This window comes from Suricata suricatta, chromosome 7 (assembly GCF_006229205.1).
Source record: "Suricata suricatta isolate VVHF042 chromosome 7, meerkat_22Aug2017_6uvM2_HiC, whole genome shotgun sequence".
NCBI classification, from domain to species: domain Eukaryota; kingdom Metazoa; phylum Chordata; class Mammalia; order Carnivora; family Herpestidae; genus Suricata; species Suricata suricatta.
In genome coordinates, this window is record NC_043706.1 from 16,771,394 (window position 1) to 16,786,926 (window position 15,533).

The window sequence follows — 15,533 nt, forward strand, 5'->3', positions numbered from 1 at the left end:
AGAGGTGTGATTTTTGTCTGACCTTTATTCAAGCAGCTCCTCCCTGTCATGGTACTCATGCTTAGCTATAACCCAACTTAACTAGCCAGGACCTAGGCAAGCCACTTATATTTGGATGAATTATAAGACTTTTCCTGTTCAACATGATCAGCATGTGGCCTAAGAGATCTTATCCAACAAGGAAACTGCATTACAATAGGGCCTTTGGCCTGCTATACGTGTCAGAGATCTTAAAGGCTTATCACTTTTGATCCTAGGATAGAATCGCTCCATCAGTCCAATAAATTCATGGCTTCTAATTTCTCAGTCAAAGCAACATTTTCTATTTTCCTTCTTTTTCCCCTTAATACTAAATAGAATCAAAAAGGACATGTGTATCCTTGGCTTTTCTTCAGAAATGAAGAGGGGATGCTCTTGCATTCTCTGGGGGCTGAGGTCTCAACTGGCCTCTCAGGGTGTCAGCATGATCAGTTTTCACTTTTCTTTACCTCTCCCCTCAGACCTGAGGAAGCAGCAGTGGGGACTGAGTTCTCAGCTCTACCACGAAACCCTGCAACTGTTTCATACATACTTGGTGGAGAGCCCAAACCTCAAGATCACCATTGTAGACTTATAAAGTGCTTTACTAGTTATCTCACTGAACTCTGAAGATGAAACATTGGGGCAGACGGCATCACCTGTCATTTTAGAGATGAGGAATCAGGATTTTAGTAAGATTAAGTCACTTGCATAAAGTCAGGTAGAAGGTAGATTGAACCCATGTCTTTTGACTCATTGACAATGGGGTAAATTCACTGTATCCTTGCAATTCAAAGCATGTTCCATGGACCAACAGCATTGGCATTAAGTTGGGTGGGAGTTTGCTAGAAATGGAGACTCTTAGGCACTCCCCAGACCTATAGAATCTGCATGTTACCCAGATCTCAAGTAATTTGTCTGTGCATTAAAATATGAGAAATACTGTTCTACAACATAGCTCCAGCCAAAGGGAAGTTCATTTGAGGAGATTGATGTGTCCCTTGGAGGAAACTTATGGCAAGCTCACTTTAATTTTGCATTATTTATTTGTAGTTAATCCTAAAAGTTAAATCCCTCTAGCTTTTCCAGGTCCAGTGAATCATAATCTCAACTTTTATGGGGCAGATGGATCCTTTTGGAGGGGGAAAGGGACTGTTTTCATGAGAATCTTTGTGAAGGTCCAGTTAATGTTGGGGTCCTAGGTAATATGGCTTTTTAAAAACTATTTTTTAAGTCTTAATTTATTTATTTTGAGAGAGAGAGACAGGCAGACAAAGAGAGCAAGCAGGGGAGGGGCAGGGAGAGAGGAAAAGAGAATCCCAAGTTGGCTCCACATTGTCAGCATGAAACCCAATGGGGAGATCGAACTCATGAACCTCAGGACCATGACCAGAACTGAAAACCAAGAGTTGGTTACTTAACCGACTGAACCACACCCAAGTCCCCATTATGGCTCTTTTGAAAGCCCATGTAGCTTGAGTATTTTTGGAGATATTCACAGATAAGCAATATTGATACTAGCTTGAACAAAAGATAACTGACATAGGGCTCTGTGCTGACAACTCAGAGTCTGGAGCCTGCTTTGGATTCTGTGTCTCCCTCTCTTTCTGCACCTTCTCTGCTCACACTCTGTCTCTCTCTATCAAAAATAAATAAATATTGCAAAAATTTTTTAAAGAAATCCTTGTCTAAATTAAAACATTTCTAGATTCTTTTCACCTTCTATTCTTACAAATTGCTCATAGAGTGGTCAGGAAACCAAACCGCATGATTTCAGATATTGTGAAAGTCCAGTTATCTAAAGTGGATCCAATACCCTTGCCACCATCTGCCCTACTACACCAGGAATTTCACCCTGGTGAATCAGTGTTTTTGCTCAAAGAATACTCATGCACATCCTAGAAATATCAGGGTGGTTGATTAAGAGCCACAAGTCCTGGGGCACCTGGGTAGCTCAGTCAGTTAAGCATCTGACTTCAGCTCAGGTCATGATATCACTGTTCTGGAATTCAAGCCCTGCATTGTGCTGTCTGCTGTCAACACAGAGCCCACTTGGGATCCTCTGTCCCCCTCTCTCTCTACCCCTCCCCTGCTCACTCCCTCTCTTTCTCAAAAATAAATAAACATTAAAAACAACAACAACAACAAAAGAGCCACATGTCCTACTGCACACATGTGATGATTTTGGGGAAAGATTTCAGGCCTCAAGCTTAACTTGTTTGTTTGGGGGCCTTAAGACTCAGAAATCCAGACTCTTTGTGACAAAATGACTCCTTTCTTCTTCCCATCTTGAATGTCCTGGGTCCAAGTGAAACCTCCTTTAATGGACAGATGTGAATCCTCTCTTTCTGTTCAGGCTGCCACATGATTCAGGATTCGGGCTGCTTGGATAGCTCTGTATTGTTAGAGGACAAATGTGTGACAATTTTTAGCATCATCTTTCTCAGACTGTGGCTGTTTCATGTGATTGTATACGAGTTTGAGCCCCATGTATATTATTTCATCTTTTTCTGTTCTAGAACAAATATAGTAGTTCTAACCATAGTCTGTCTAGACTCTAGTTCAACTGGCCTCTAAGAATTCAAATCCAATGTGCCCTACCCCATTATTCAAAACTCACTCCACCCCTCAAATTCTCCATTATAAATCTCTAGGTATTCTGAATATTTATGTTAACCTAAAGATGAACTCTCTCTTGTGCCTTTTGATTTCTAGTTCTGTTTCTGGGACCTGTGACCTCAGATCAGTGATGATAATTTTGTTCTATGAAATCTGTACTCCAAAAAGCATGTTTGTATTGGAAAATTGACCTTCAATTCAATATAAAAGCATTTATTGAAGTAAGGAGTTTACTATGTAATCAATGAGGAACATTTAGTTGTTTTTCAACAAGAAACTGATATGAATCTGTATTTTAGAAAACTTGCTCTTGAAGCACTGTGAAAAGTAGAGCAGAAATGATTAAAGAAGCAGGTTTCAACCTCAAAATGAATGACACTCCTCTCCCTACCCAAGCTGTGAGATTTTCTAGAAATTGCCATGTAAGTAGTAAATATAAAGCACTAGAGAAATGCAATGTATAAGACCAGTTTTTTTAAACATCAGTTCACAGACACACACACACACACACACACACACAATCTAGGCAAAAAGAAAAAAATGAGGTCTTACAGAACCTATTTTGGTTATCCATGGCTGAGTGGCCAATTACCCCAGTACTTTGTGGGTTACAAAGAAAATGTCTTTTACTATTCTCCCAATTTGGGCAGTTCTCCTTTGCATGATGTTGCAGGGGTGCTGGGACAGCTGGAATGTTCACAATGGTTTGAGCCCCATGGCTGGTGGCTGTCGGAGAGCTCAGCAGGGACCTTCAGTTCTTCTCCAGATAACCCAGTCCACATATCTGCTTGGGCTTCCTCCTAATATGGTGGTTGGATTCCAAGAAGAGACTGCCAAAAAGTAGAGGCAAAGTTAAGGCTTTGCCTTGGAGATACAGTGTAATTCTGTAGCATTATATTAGTCAAAAGTGGTCTGGCTTAGATGCAAGAGGCGTAGAAAGGAAATAGGTTCTACCTGTTTATGGCAGAATGGAAAGATCATAGTTCAAAAGTTGCCTATAGAATGATAGACATTGTTGTAGACACGTTTGAAAATGGAGTGCACTTGTAATGAGCACCGGGTGTTGTATGAAAGTGTTGAATCACTGTATTATACACCTGAAGCTAATATTACATTGTGTTTTAACTAAATAAAAAATTAAAAATTTATTAAAAGAGAAAAGAAGATGTAGTCTACCACAAGGTCATTTAATAGTCCTCTTGTATGACACTTGAACTGGTCAAAGTGGCAGGAAAAATATTATGTCACTTTAAGAAAATAAAGGGTAGGATGCCTGAGATTTTGATAGACCTCCTGTTATAGTGGTATATTCTTATTCAATGGGTTCAATACATTCCTAATCAGCGTACAGGGTAAAGAAGGACCAGAGTTCATTTTCACTACTTGAATGAAAATATTAGTTAGCACTAACTAATGGAGCATCCCAACTATAGAGCAGTACATTTTGTGTGCTCCCCATTGCTAGCACTATACTAGGCATGGTGGGCTGCATAGGGAGAAAGGACCTAGTTCTTGCCCTCCAGTACTTTCCCCCAAGTCTTGGATACTCAGATGTATGCTTGAAATGAGAATTAATTCCATTAGGTCGGAGCACTCAAAAGTCTACCTAGCCATATACTTCTGAGAGTCCTGGGAAGTTTGGCTAAACCTATCGAAAGTTTAATGGAAACAAAACTAAGGAATCATTTCTTGACTCACTAGAATGCTTTAAAACAAATGTTTGGCAGAATCTGGTCTATGGTAAGATGCAGACCACTTTTCTGGAGGGCACAAGTCATAGTAGCATGATCAAATTAACACTGGAGGTTCTCTGGGGAGTGTGGAAGGTTTGGAAGAAGGCAAATCTTATGCATGTTATCCAGGCACGCGGCTTCCAATTGCCTGACTCCTTGTTGTCACAGCTTCTTGTAGGATTGGAAGCTTTGCCAGATGACCTTAACCTAGAGAGAAGGTACCTTGTTGCAATGAACTCTGGCAAGAGAGGAACTGGACCCTCTGTAAATTAATCTGGTTGTTTTACTGGAGTAAGAGACAATAACATGATTTGTCTGTTACTGATACAAAGCTCATTCATTTTGTATTATGAATACAAAGCTGGGTCCCAACTTGCCCAGAATTTGAATTATGAATACAAAGTTGGGTTCCGACTCGCTCAGAAGTAGCAAACACGTAGTAGGCATTCAGCAAATGTTGAGAGGATAATTGCATGATTTGAACAGACAAATCAATTGAATTTCCAAGTCTCCCCATCTGCCCTCAGCTCCCACCAGCACACACATACCTACCATTTGAGTTGCCTTCAAGGACCCAAGAGACTATAAGCTGCTCCAGATTCTGAGGCATTTCAGACCTAAAGTTTAGTACATATTTCCTAAATCAAAACCACACAGACTGCATTCATTCAGCCCTACTACTTTGGAACAGTTGCTTTCCATAGCAAGACACTCAGCAGTTGTAAGTAAGAAGCAGGGCTCAAGTGGAAAATATTTGTATAGGGAACAAAAGCAAATGGTGTTGTGTTTGCCAACGACATCTTGGAAAACCAGTGGGTAGTAAGGGAGAGAAAACAAAGAAGGCTGATATTATAATATGCCTTTCTTTCAAGCACACACATACACAAAACCCAAATAAGGCAAACCCCTTTAAGGGGGAATATTTCTGCTAGAAATAATTACTCTATACTTATTGCTGTTGGAGTTGTGGCCCAACAGGGGAATAAAATGTGCAAGGCAATGGAATAGAGCTGCAAGGGGGGACCAATGGGCATTGAGCAATTTACAAAGGGCTCAGTTTGTTCTACCTGGAGAAAGGAGTGTATATTTTAAAATATCACGTTTAATTAACACTTGAAGAGAGAAACCTAATGGCGCACACAGTGATTCTAGGCAGCTTTTGTATGAAACAGATGAAGGGGAAAAAACCTGATTAGGCACTGGCCTTAAGCACAGTTTCCTTGGGTTTTCTTTTTGCTCTTTACCATATAATAACATGGCTGAAAATTAGTTCTGACAGCTAATCAGGGTGAGTGGCTCTTTCCTTTGCTGGAGTGGTTAACAAGGACTGTGCATTGTGCCAACACACCGTACTGCTGAATGGATGTGGGAAGGAAAGAACTGATTAGTTATGTCATTGCAGGCAGCTCTGTGCCTCCCTTCAGTTGAATCAGGGGGATCCTGTGGTTGCCAAGGTCTGCTATGTGTCTGAGGGCAGTCTGGGAATGTCAGATTTCACCTCCACTAATACAGGGGCTCTTCCTCCTTCCTCCTCCCAACTGGTCCTTATGTGGCCCCCATCTATCTCCAATGTCTCCCACCCATAATTACTTCTGTTTCTGAGGCTGTATTGGAAATCTGAACTAAAAAGATGGAGTGTTGTACTATATTTAAGCTATTGAATGAAAAAGCAGGAATTAGCAAAGGCAGAAGAACAAAATCAAATCCTGGTTGGACCAGAATAGGACAAGTATTCATGTGTAAAGGTCAGGTGTGAAGCAAGGTCATCCCAGGTGAGTAGGCAGGTGCTTCCCTCACTAAGGGGTATCTTTCACCTGACTGAAGGGAGTTTGCCTTCCCAAGAGTTTTGTTTATCCGGTCTGGAATGCAAAAGAACGATCATTGCTAAAAGGGTTGCAAAGGAATGGAATGGAGGTAAAGAGCTTGAAGATACTTAGAGGAAAGCTGGACAAAGGGGTGCAAGGATTGCCCCACCAATTAAAAATAATAACAATAGTAAAAGTGGCCAAAGTAGTGGTATCTGGACCAAAAACAGCCCATGGGATTTCACGACCTGCCCTAGAACCGATCTCATTTGAAGTCCTGAGGAGTATCCTTAAACTATAATTTCTGACATGTCCCCGTCCTAGGGAAGGAGCCAAGGGAGCGGGGTCTGGGTTTAATGGGGGACGTAACAAGCCAAGACCTGAACTGTGGCGTCTCCGACTAAGCTAAGAGTAGCCACGTTCACATCGGTGAGCTGAGGGGCTTGTTTATACCCAGGTGTGCTCTGGGCCGGGCTCCTGGAAGGTCTCCCTTTTAGGTTATCCTTTGAGGGAGGAGTGGGTACTTGTTATTTCCCAGGCCAGTTTTCTTTGGCCTTCTGGAAGGAAGTGCCCCTGAAATAAGAGTGAGCCTTTTTAGTTAGCACAAGTGTCCTGGCACTTCAGGGCTCTGTTTTGCTGTGTGTCTGCAAGAAGGTCAAAGAAAAAAGAAACCCCAAGCCCTCAAAATTGCTTTAAAAAGGCACAGGCTGTATTTTGCCCAAATGGACACTTGTCCTGTCCTTTTTCATAACATAGAACATATATCTTAATTATTTAAAAATGTACAATTCAGTTGCATCAAGCGTACTCATGATGTGCAACCACCTCCACCATCTAGTTCCAGATTTTTGCATCACCCTAATAGGAACTTGTACTCATTAGCAGTCATTCCCCACTCCCGCTTCCTCCACCTCTGGAAACCACCACTCTGCTGTTTGTCTCTATGAATTTGCCTCTTCTGGATATTTCACATAAATGGAATCAGACTATATGTGACTTTTGTGTCTGGCTTCTTTCACTTAATATAACGTTTTCAAGGTTCATCCACATTGTAGCATGGATCAGCACTTCATTCCTTTGATGGGTGAATAATATTCCATTGTATGGGAAGACCCCATTCAGTGTATCCATTCATCAGGTGATAGACATTGAGAGGATTTCCACCTTTCCCATACTGTGAATAGTGTTGCTATAAACATTTGTGTGCAAGTTTTTGTTGGAACATTGCCTTCCAATCCTTTGAGTATGTGCCTAACAGTGGACTTGCTTGGCCATATGGCAATTCTATGGTTTACTTATTGAAGGACGGCTACCTGTTTTCCATAGAGGCTTCGTCATTTTGCAATTCCACCAGCAATGTATAAAGATTCCAATTTCTTCACATTTTCATCAACACTTGTTATTTTCTGTATTATTATTGACATTTTAGTGGATATGAAGTGATATCTTATTGTCATTTTGATTTGTATTTTCTAATGACTAAGCATGTTGAGTGTCTTTTCATGGGCTTATTGACTATTGGTATATCTTCTTTGGAGAAATTCCTATTTAGGTCCTTTGCCTATTTTTAAATTGGGTTGCTTTGTTTTTTGAGTTATAAGAGTTCCTTAAATATTCTGAGTCTTAGATTCACAATCAAATATGAAATTTACAGGGGCGCCTGGGTGGCTCGGTCAGTTGAACGTCCAACTCTTGGTTTTGGCTTGGGTCATGATCCCAGGGTCATAGGGTTGAGCCCTGTGTTGGGCTCCATGCTTGGCATGGAGCCTTCCTGCTTAAGATACTCCCTTCCTTCCCTCTGCCCTCTCCCCTGCTTGTGTGTTCTCTCTCTAAAGAAAATCAAAATCAAAATAAATATGCAAATTACAAATATTTTCTCCTATTCTGTGGGTTGTCTGTTTATTGTCTTGATTGTCCTGTTTTTAAAGAGAAGATATCAGGCAAAGCATTTGGATGCTTTTCCAAAGGAATACCAAATAGGACAGTAACAGCCTTAACAGTTCTGACTTAAAGGAAGTCTCCTTACTGTCATTACTCTCTCTCTCTCCTGGCCTCTAGTAAGTAGCCCGCATCCCAAAATCTCCTGGAAATAATTACAGTCACAATAAGTGTGTAAAGATTCCATGTGCCAGGGATGGTGCTGGGTGCCTTCATTGTATTTCCTCCCATGTTTATAGCTAGTCTGTAACATATGAGTTGTTAATCCCATTTTACAGATGAGGGAAGTATGCTGCTGATATGTTCGTGAATGACTGAAAATCTCCATGCTCCCAGGCAGCAGAGTCAGGATCCAAACCGAGGTCTGCCATATCTCTTTCTACTTATCCACAAGTTTGTTAAATTTTGTTCTGGGAAGCTTTGGGGCCTCTGAGGCCTACCTGGTTATAGAAAGGAGGATCAGGATTGGGTCCGGGGCCAGCTCTCACTCCTAGAAAAACAACTCTGCTTTCATCTTTTTTATAATTCAGGGCTCAGGTGTATGACTTAACAAAAAAAAAAAAAGAGGCTTCCAGTGTTTCAAAAAATGTTTCAAAACCACTGTGTGATCATGTTGCTTCATGGAAGTAGATCCCAAAGCTTTCAGAATTTCTTGTAACATAGAAGTTCAAAGAAAAGGCAGCTCCACACAGGGAGCTGATGTTCAGTGGGTATAAGATTTCAGTTTTGCTAACTGGGTAAGTCCCAGAGATCTGCTGTATCACACAGTGCCTACAGTTAAGAATACGGTATTGTGCCCTTAAAATTTGTTAAAAAGGGTGAGGCACCTGGGTGGCTCAGTCTGTTAAGCATCCGACTTTGGCTCAGGTCATGATCCCATGGTTTGTGGGTTCAGGTCATGATCTCGTGGTTCGTGGGTTTGAGCACTGCATCGGGCTCTGTGCTAACAGCTCAGAGCTTGAAGTCTGCTTCAGATTCTATGTCTCCCTCTCTCCCTGCCCCCTCCCTCAAAAATAAACATTAAAACATTTTTTTTAACTTGTTAAAAGGGGTAGATCCCAGATAAGTGGTTTTTTTTAACCACAATACAACAATAAAGCCTACAAGACACAAAAAACTTAGGGGAGGTTAATGGTAGCAAGCGCTTGTGTATGTTCAAACTCATCAGATTGTACACATTACATACGTACAACTTATTGTATATTGATTATACTTTGATTAAGCTATTTTTAAAAGGAAAACCAGTTCTTCGCTTCATTGATAGAAACCTGTTGTACAGTATTTGCACACCCCCACCCCCCACACTCGCATGTCCTCACTCCGTCACACTTTTCCTGCATATTTTACTCCAAGTTCCAAGTAGGTGATGCCAGCCCTGGAGGCAGTTGCCTCTGAACTCCCACTCACAAAAAAAAAAAAAAAGAAGGAGGAGGAGGAGGAGGAGAAGAAAGAAAGAAAGAAAGAAAGAAAGAAAGAAAGAAAGAAAGAAAGAAAAGAAAGAAAGAAAGAAAGAAAGAAAGAAAGAAAGAAAGAAAGAAAGAAAGAAAGAAAGAAAGAAGGAAGGAAGGAAGGAAGGAAAGAAAGGAAGGAAGAAAGGAAGAAAGGAAGAAAGAGAGAAAAGGAAAAAAAAGAAAACGTAGCTTTTGCCAGTGACCGCGCCCACACTACTTCCTGGCAACCAAGACCTTCACCATTCATCTGTCAGGTATGCAGCTGGCTCACCTTTCATCGCATTCTCTCAGCCTCACAGCTTCAGAGGCACTCCAAACCAGAGACACCTTTCTTGTTTTACTTTTCAATCAGCAAAATGAGTTACCACCCACCCTCAAGGGAGACTTCAGCTTTCCATCATCTCCAGTCACGATGACCTGATTCAGGAAGAGAGGCGTTGTGCCAAAAACACAGATCTGAGGCCAAATCTTAAGAAGAATAGCTTGCAGGTGACTGTCCTCCTCGTCTGACAGCTGGCTTGGAGGGAACAGTTAACTGTGTGGCCTGGTGAAAGGGGCCATTAGATTGCCCCCTCTGACTTAACACTTCTGATCATCTAGACAGAGCTGGGCTTGGGAGGGCGGTGCTCTGGGCCTGGAAATCTCCTGTGCCCGGAAGTTAGGTTTGGTCTCCAGCTTTGCATTTCCCTCTCGCGAGACTCTGGTAGCCCTGGGTGAGTTTCCCCAGGTTCGAGTCGACCTCAGAAGGTCCTCGCTGGGCGCAGATGAACACTTAGAGAGCGGGGCCCCTGTAGGGCTGGGCAGGGACGTGGATTTGTTAGCTTCTTAGAACTGCATGCATCTTGTGTTTCTGAACATTTATTCTGTGTGCCAACAGCTCGTTGCTAGATATTTGCTCAATCACGGTTTTGGTGTGCAGTCACATGAAGAGTTTTAATGCTGTTTACCGCTTTGCTCAGAGATGAGGAAAGGGTAATGGGAAAACTTTCTAAAGACACTAAAGACATGGAGATCCAAAAGTGGACCGCCTTTTATTCCTGCACTTGGAGTTTTCCTCAGCTTAAACCTCACACAGGACATCTTGTTTCCTTTTGCTCTCAAGCTTTACTCAACTGAGTATTTATTACCAAGCTCCTATAGGGTAAATGGTGTTGCCTGACTCCCTTAGACACGGACCAGGATCGTTTGGGCCCCAACAACCTGCACCCAGAAACTGGAGAGCAGGCAGGCGTCAGCAAGGCTGTGTTTTCCAAAATGGTGAAAGGCCTTCCTCACCTCCAGACCCTCCTCTGATGACTTACCCAATCTAGCCAAAACTTTGCTGAACTTTGAACCATTGAAGTCACTCACAGTTTAGCCAATCAATATGGCGCCGTTGCTGCCAGAAGGTGCCTGGTAAAAAGTACTCATAGTGTTGCAGACTCAGCCATAGAGTGACCCCTTGTTTGGAACAGCCAACGAGACACAGGTCAGAGCAAACCCAGGTTTGTCCTTCCCCTCCCTGCTCTGATGTGCGCACCCACGCTGGGCTGGGCCCGACTCACCTATCCACACGGCGCGGGTGAACGCACAGCGAGTCATCCCCGAGACGCTGCGTGTCCTGAAGCTGAGAAAGTGCCCCCCTTTCCTCCATCCTCGTTCCTTTCAAAACCTAGGAGTTCACCTCTGATTTACTGTCTTCTCTGCAATCAAGGAAAATTTTCCCTAAGTCCCGAGAAAGAATAAACGAAGAGGAGGGTCTGTTACTGCCTGGCCTGCCTTGCTTCCCAGGGTCCCAGATATTTATACTGCGTGGTGTCTAGTTTTTGGTGGTCAAACTTCCGGCTGGGAGTGATGCGATAGAAGGAAAAGGCATTCCTCCCCTCACCCCCGCCACACCCCCAACACGCACAGACACACACACACACACACACACACACACACACACACACACACACTGCCAGCTGATGGGGAAATCACTGACGATGTGTTGTGTCATTCAGACAAGCGCAACAGCTTTCTTTAGACTCCATTTACCAGAGGGGAAATTAGTTGTTAGGCCGTTGGGAAAATGGAAAGTCTCCCTGAAGGATACAAGAGAGGGGAGAAGAGGTTTGGTGGAGACATATTTCTGGAAGGAAAGCAGTACAACAAGTGCTGATGTAAACCTCTGTACTGTGGTGTAGCCTTGCCGTTTAGGGGAGCTTTTGCCTTAGATTTTGCTATTAAACTGAACTAGCAAATCTGAGGGCTCTGCGGTCAGAAAACCCATGGATTTGATTTAGAATGATCTCCAGAATACTTCTGTCTTGGGACTGACAAGATTTCTACGAGCAAGAAATAACAGATTTATGCTTGAGGATATGTCTTCTATGGAAAAAAGAAAAGAACACCCTCCTTTCTCTGACACAACATAGATTGTGGACAGCATTTCAAAATAATCACAGGGCACAATTGAACACATTGGGTTAGATATACAAAATATGGTTAGTGCAGACATGCTTTCTTGTAAATTATATAGCTGGCCACATTCATTGCTTGTGAGAAAACAATTTAATTTTCTGACTAATTATTGATTTTTCCAGGTCATGCCTCCAAACAACAAAAATGGTGAAGGTTTTAAAAATCGCAATAGCACTTTATGATGAACCTGTATTTGAGATAATGTTTCATTTCTATTTTGACAGGGTCTATCAGTCTTCTTATCAAATGAATAATTTTAGGCTCCTCATTTCAGAACAGTGCCCTGTTTTCATGCTGGGATTCAGGAAGTTCTGGATGTGTTTAGTATTTGAGGAGCAGGCTCACCTATTTAGTCTATTTGCTGGAGCTTAAGAGGCTTTTAGGAAGTAAATTATCCATCCTCCTTTGCCCTCCCAATTATATATTTGTGGCGAACAGCAAAATGTATAGTCAGAGGTCATATGATGCTTGTGGTTTTTTTGATGCCCCAGTAACAATTTTACCTGGGGACCAAGATTTATACCTGACCTAAGGCTCATTGTTAACCATGAACCAAGACATCCAATTTAAGCAATTGCTTTCTCAGGGGGAAAAATAGCACTGTTGTTAATGAGGCAAGAATTCAAAAATAACTCTTTGGAGGTATAAGATTAAAAAGGTGTAATTTCTAAAGGATTGTTTAGTTTATGGAAAATAAACATATTCCAGACAAGAGAGAGAAAAAGGAAAAGCAATTCTCAGTGTTTCGCTTCATCTATAAGAACCTGGTGTTTAGGCTATCCACATCTACACCCTCACCCACAACCACACTCCGATTTCCCCATCCTCTGACCAAGGTCACACTTCTGAGAGTGGTCAGCCTGTAATAAAGCTGGGGGGTGGTTCTACCCAATTCTGTGGTCGCATTGGTGGCCATCTACTCCTATCCTACCTTATTAGACAACACAGATAAATCCCTGTCATTGCAGAAAGTTCTGCTGAATAATGCTGAGCTAGAGGATATTTCCTGCAATTACCTAGAACTGACATCTTTTAAAACAGCGCCCTAGTCCTCACCAGTCAGTTGAGCAAACATGTGACGCGCCTGCCATCTCGGGGAACACAGAGAATGTGCTGGTTCAGCAAAGCCCCAGCGAACACTTTTGTTTCCGGAGTCCACGGTTCCTGACGCGTCAGGCTTCTGGAGCTATGCCCTCGCTCTTCCTAGATCCCACCAATTTATAAACACGGTTGGCGTTGAGTGGAAATGCGTACATGGCATAAGAAACACTGAACATGGCAGCAGAAAAAGAGGAGGGGACCCCCTTCAAATTGTGTCCAAAGGCATAAGGTCTCACTAATTTTGCTCCCATGTGTAGATTTTCCCCTGATGCACACAGCACAGCAGAGAGAACCGCTGGATCTGAGTTAGAGCTGGAGGAGGACGTGCAGGGGGAAAATTACCTTCCAAATGAGTGGCTTTACATCCATCACATCCCTACCCCAAGGAGCAGATGGAGGGGGCAGCGGGGCCTCTCCTCTTACAAAGGTGGCCAAGAGTCCTGGAGAAGACGGCCCTCCGGCAACATACTTCTTCCCCCCAAGCAAAGGCAAGTTAGAAACAGAAAACTGCCTGTCGATTTGATGATTCACTGCTGAAAGATCTAATTGTGAGCAAAGGGATTTATTTGTTTTATAAAATGTTAGTGAGCACCTGCTCTGGTCTCTCCTCTGGAGTCCTTCACAGTCTAGTGTGGGAGTTGAATGGGTTCACTGATTTTTTTTTTTAATTTTTTTGAGAGAGAGAGAAACAGCATGAACAGGAGAAGGTCAGAGAGAGAAGGAGTCAAGGATCTGAAGCAGGCTCCAGGCTCTGAGCTAGCTGTCAGCACAGAGCCCGATGCGGGGCTCAAACCCACGAACCATGAGATCATGACCTGAGCCGAAGTCAGACACTTAACCGGCTGAGCCACCCAGGCGCCCCATTTTTTTAAGTTTATTTTGAAAGAGAGAGAAGGAGAGAGAGAGTGGGGGGGGGAGGGGCAGAGAGAGAGAGAGAGAAAATCCTACACAGTTAACAAACAATGCAATATTAGTTTCAAGAGTAGAAGTCCGTGATTCATTACGTACATACAACACCCAGTGCTCATCACGACAAGTGCTGTCTTTAGTACCCATCCCCTAACTAGCCCATCCCTCGCCCACCTCCCTCCACAAACCCTGTTTGTGTCCCTCTCTCCTCTTTCTGCTGTTTCCCATTTGTTCATCTGTTTTGTTTCTTAAATGACACATATGAGTGAAATCATATGATATTTGTTTTTTCTGATCGACTTATTTCTCTTAGCTTAATACATTCTAGATCCATTCACGTCATTACAAATGGCAAGATTTCACTCTTTTTTGGACGGCTGAGTAATATTCCCTTGTGTATATATACCACATCTTTAGCCATTTATCAGCTGACGGGTATTTGGGCTTAGTTGGGTAGTTTGGCCGTTGTTGATAATGCTGCTAAAAACATTGAAGTTATATGCTCCTTTGAAACTGTATTTTTATATCTTTGGGTAAATATCTAGTAGTATAATTGTTAGATTGTATGGTGATTCTATTTTTAGGTTTTAAATGTTGTTTTTTGTTTTTGAAGGGCTTTGTTTTGTTTTGTTTTTTTGAGGAACCTCCATACTATTCTCCAGAGCAGCCGCACCAGTTTGCATTTCCACCAACAGTGCAAGAGGGCTCCCTTTTCTCCACATCCTTGCCAATATCTATTGTTTCTTGTATTGTTAACTTTAGCCATTCATCATGGTTTTGATTTGTATTTCCCTGGTAATGAGTGATGGTGACCATCTTTTCATGTGTCTGTTGGCCATCTGGATGTCTTCTTTGGAACAGTGTCTATTCATGTCTTCTGCCCATTTCTCAACTGGATTATTCATTTTTGGGGTGTTGAGTTTGATAAGTTCTTTATAGATTTTGGATAATAATCATTTATCAGATGTGTCATTTGCAAATATCTTCTCCAATTGACAAGTGACAAACTCTCTCTTCTAAATGCTTTATGTGAAGAAGTACAAAATACTTTGGGAATATAAATGCTAGAAGGCTCCCCAGGTGAAAATATAACACACTACTTTTCAAAATTTCTGGGAAATTTAGTAAATAAACAAAATAAAACTTTTATATTTTATAAGTTATTTGGAAAGATAGATGGGCCAATTTATATAATGGCTCTTATCTTTTTTTAAATCAGCTTATTATTTTGGAATGATTTTACATTTATGGGATAATTGCAAAGAAAGTTCATGGAGTCCCCAGGTGACAGTAGGTCTGAGTCAGATAGCAATGACTTCAAGTCCCAGTGTTGCAATTTGTTATCATGCCCTTAGACACATTATTTATCCACCCATATACGTAGATGTAACTTCTTGAATTGTAAAATGGAACAAAAATACTTGCTTTAGAGTTCTGTAGGAAAGAAAAACAATAGAATATGTGTGAAGTGATTTGTACATGCTTGGGCCATTGATGTGTATAATAAGCATTAACAC

At 41.9% G+C, this 15,533-nt stretch overlaps 1 long non-coding RNA gene across 1 annotated transcript in view; it reads left to right on the forward strand.

Annotated features, from left to right (window-relative positions):
* Positions 1 to 13,589, forward strand: part of LOC115296262 — a 26,002-nt gene extending 12,413 nt beyond the window's left edge. Inside the window, exons 2-3 of the long non-coding RNA XR_003910818.1 lie at positions 8,392 to 8,475; positions 13,365 to 13,589. This is a non-coding gene — a long non-coding RNA (uncharacterized LOC115296262). The remainder of the gene's footprint in view (positions 1 to 8,391; positions 8,476 to 13,364) is intronic.
* Positions 13,590 to 15,533: the final 1,944 nt, after the last annotated feature.